Source organism: Lepidochelys kempii, chromosome 4 (assembly GCF_965140285.1).
Source record: "Lepidochelys kempii isolate rLepKem1 chromosome 4, rLepKem1.hap1, whole genome shotgun sequence".
In the NCBI taxonomy this organism is placed as follows: Eukaryota; Metazoa; Chordata; order Testudines; family Cheloniidae; genus Lepidochelys; species Lepidochelys kempii.
Window position 1 is genome coordinate 16,851,914 of NC_136383.1, and position 3,321 is coordinate 16,855,234.

The following is a 3,321-nucleotide window of genomic DNA, read 5'->3' on the forward strand; positions in this document are numbered from 1 at the left end:
ATGCCACCATAGCTAAACAACAGAGTGCAAGAGGTGGTTAGAGGCAAAAGGCATTGTCAAGGCTGAATCCCCACTCGGTCTCTCCGAGTGCAGAAAGTGGGGGCCCTCAAGGATTCTAAAGATTAATGCTTGCACTCCAAGCTTGTATTAAACTCCCAAGGTTACAGCTTTTCTCTGACCTTGGCGTGGTAAAGCTGTCACCAACCAAATGCAAAAAACCCACACATGTACCCAGGAAGAAGCACTTGGGAATTCCTCCCTGTGGGGTACCTTCAAACCCTTTCACCCCCCTCAGGGGAAGAGCTGAGAAAGAAAAAGAAAATTAGCTGTGGCCACCAGCTAATTAAACAACATATGCACAAACCTCTTAGGACACCAAAATCCAATCCTGTTCTTAAAAAAGTTACATTTTTATGAAAAACAAAAAGAAAGAAAATACATCTGGAACTTAGGCTTTTGCTAGATTTTAAAAGAAACTCCAAAGATTAAGCATCCAAAATAGCTTTCTTGGGGGTTCAGCTTAAAAGTTATAAGCAAACAAAAGCATCAGGAGTTAGCTCAGAGGAGATCCACAAGCCAAAATAAAGAATAAACCTGATCACATTTAACTAAACGTTCCTTACCCAAATGATTCCTTCTACATATGGAAGATAAGTTTTGAACCAGGTATGAAAAATTACACATCATTCCTGCTTATAGCATTACTGCTCTGTCCCTGCAGCCCAGAGAACAACAATGGGAAAGTTTATTTCCCATTTTAAAAAGTTCTAGCCTTCCTATTGGCCCTTTTGGTCAGGTGCCCACTCCTTTTCTTTTACCTGTGGGCTTGTTAACCCTTTACAGGTGAAGGAAGCAGAGAACAGCTACCAAGAGGGATTTTACAGCTAACTGGCTGGCTGGGTGTCCATCAAAATGAGCTGCACCCCACTTCATTTATCACAGGCATCCTTTAAAAATTGGAAGTCAACAGCTCTGGAAAGTCAAGTGTAAAAGTAGAATAAGGCAGACCAAGAAAGAATTTGAAGAACAAGTAGCTAAAGACACAAACTAACAGCATTTTTTTTCAGTACATCAGAAGCAGGAAGCCTGCCAAACAGTCAGTAGGTCCACTGGATGATCAAGATGCTAAAGGAGCACTCAAGGAAGAAAAGGCTTTGTCTCCACATTGTGGAGAACCTAAATGAATTCTTTGCATCAGTCTTCACTGCAGAGGACGTGAGGGAGATCCCCAAACCTGAGCCATTCTTTTTAGGTGACAGATCTAAAGAACTGTCCCAGATTGAGATGTCAATACAGGAGGTTTTGGAAAAAATTGATAAATTAAATCACCAGGACTAGATGGTATTCACCCAAGAGTTCTGAAAGAACACAAACGTAAAATTGCCAATCTACTAACCATGGCATGTAAATCAGCCTCTGTACCAAATACTGGAAGGTAGCTAATGTAGTGCTAATTTAAAAAAAAAAAAAAAAAAAAAAAAAAAGGCTCTAGAGGCAATCCTAGCAATTACAGGCCAGTAAGTCTAACTTCAGTATCAGGAAAATTGGTTGAAACCATAGTAAAGAACAGAATTATCAAACACACAGATAAACATATTATGTTGGGGGAAGAGTCAACACAGCTTTTGTAAAGGGAAATCATGCCTCACCAATCTATTAGAATTCTTTGAGGCTGTTCACAAACATGTGGCAAGGGTGATCCAGAGGATATGGTATACTCAGACTTTCAGAAAACCTTTGACAAAGTCTCTAACTAAAGGCTCTTAAGCAAAGTAAGCAGACACAGGATAAGAGGGATAGTCCTCTCATGTACTGGTTAAAAGACAGGAAACAAAGGGTAGGAATAAATGGTCAGCTTTAGCAATGGAGAGAGGTAAATAGTGTGGTCCCCCAATAATCTGTACTTGGAACAAGGCTATTCAACATATTCATAAATGATCTGGATAAGGGGGTGAACAAGAAGGTAGCAAAATTTGAAGATGATACAAAATTACTCAAGACAGTTAAGTCCAAAGCTGACTGCAAAGAGTCTACAAAGAGATCTCACTAAATTCGGTGACTGGATGACAAAATGGTAGATAAAAGGTAATGCTGATAGTTAATACTGATGTACAGTAACATGCACTGAAAAAAATAATCCCATGTACAAAATGATGGGGTCTAAACTAGTTGTTACCACTTAAGAAAGGGATACTGGCCTTATTGTGGCCAGTTCTCTGGACACAAATGAGATAGATAATAAAACAAAAAATACCATAATGCCAGTATATAAATCTATGGTATGCCCACACCTTGAATTATATTTGCAACGCTGGTAGCCCCATCTCAAAAAAGATATAGTAGCATTATCAAAGACGCAGAGAAGGGCAACTAAAACAATTAGTCGTGTAGAACAGCTTCCAATGGAGGAGAAATTAAAAAGACTGGGACTTGTCATCTTAGAAAAGAAGCAATTAAGAGGATATGATAGAGATCTATAAAATCATTAATAGTGTGAAGGAAATCAATAGCGAAGTGTTATTAATCCCCTCACTTAACATAAGAACCAGGATCACCCAATAAAATTAATAATGATTTAAAACGGTGGTTCTCAAACTTTTGTACTGGTGATCCTTTTCACATAGTAAGCCTCTGAGTACGACCCCCCCCCTTACAAATTAAAAACACTTTTTTACATATTTAACACCATTACAAATGCTGGAGGGAAAGTGGGGTTTGGGGTAGAGGTTGACAGCTCGCAACCCCCCATGTAATAACCTCACAACCCCCTCAGGGGTCCCAAACCCCAGTTTGAGAACCCCTGATTTAAAACAAACCTAAGTACTTCTTCACAAAACACACAGTCAACCTGTGGAACTTGTTGCCAGGGGATGTTGCAAAGGCCAGAAGAATCACTGGGTTCAAACAAAAAAAAAAAAAGAATTAGGTAAATTCAGGGAGAGCAGCTCTATTGCTGGCTATTAGCCAAGATGGTCAGGGACACAACCCAATGCTCTGGTTGTCCCTAAACCTCTGTCTGTCGAAAGATGGGACTGGATGAGAGGAGGCCTCTTGATAGCTGCCCTGTTCAGTTAACTCCCTCTGAAATATCTAGCATGGGCCACTGACAGGCCACTGGGCAAGAGGGACCGTTGCTCTGACCCCTCCCTGCCAGCTGCCCCACACTGTGGCCTGTGGGGAGCGATGGGCTTGAGACAGCCGCAGTGCCCCTCCCCCGAGCAGAGCGGCCCCACCCGCTTAGTCTCATTCACTCCCATTACGGGGAGATGGGGAGTTATCGCCAGGGAGGGAACCCAGGCGTCCTGCCTGCTCCCCCCGTAC

The 3,321-nt window shown here is 41.6% G+C and overlaps 1 protein-coding gene across 4 annotated transcripts in view; it reads right to left on the minus strand.

Annotated features, from left to right (window-relative positions):
* The window catches only part of HELQ (helicase, POLQ like), a 34,441-nt gene that overhangs the window by 30,717 nt on the left and 403 nt on the right, over nt 1-3,321 (minus strand). The window contains exon 2 of one of the 4 annotated variants that reach the window (XM_073340538.1): nt 2,817-2,894. The exons of the other annotated variants lie outside the window; for them this stretch is intronic. The gene's annotated coding sequence lies outside the window, so the exon portion shown is untranslated. The remainder of the gene's footprint in view (nt 1-2,816; nt 2,895-3,321) is intronic. 4 annotated transcript variants of the gene reach the window in all.